Below are 569 nucleotides of genomic sequence, written 5' to 3' on the forward strand. Positions count from 1 at the left end.
GGCCCCCCGGGGGTCCCCTGGGAGCGGGGTGTGCGTGTGCGTGGGAGATGAAACTCAAAGCAAACGTTGGCTTGAAGAAAAATAAACCCGTCAGCCTCGAGTCACAGTTTCCAGGTTAATTCCGGGGGAGGAAGTCATGGCAAGGGAGCGATACCCATTTGAGACCTTCAAATTAGGTTGTGTGGATGAGCCCCCTTTCCGTAGCTCAGTTGCTTTAAAATGCTCTTCTTTTGCTTGCGGTGTCTCAGGTTAGAGAAACGGACCTGAAGGCAGAGCCCCCCATCCTGGCTGCGGTGCCGGCCGGGCCTTCCTGCAGCCAGCGTCATCCTCCTCACCTGCCCGCAGGCAGGGCACGCCAACATAGCAGTCCCGCCTTTGGAAACATTTGAGAGCCCCCTCTGAAAGGCTCTTCCAAAACACGATCATCTTTTTAGTAGGGTCATGCAACTGCCGACAGATCAGCACGTCACGTGTGCATGACTGAAGCACACCAAGGCTTAAGCACACTGAGTTTTCTTTGTCATTTTAAATTAACGGCAATAGATAGAAAACTTTTTATAGGCTGTGTC

The sequence above is a fragment of the Aptenodytes forsteri genome, unplaced genomic scaffold (genome assembly GCF_000699145.1).
Source record: "Aptenodytes forsteri isolate BGI_AS27 unplaced genomic scaffold, ASM69914v1 Scaffold115, whole genome shotgun sequence".
NCBI lineage: Eukaryota > Metazoa > Chordata > Aves > Sphenisciformes > Spheniscidae > Aptenodytes > Aptenodytes forsteri.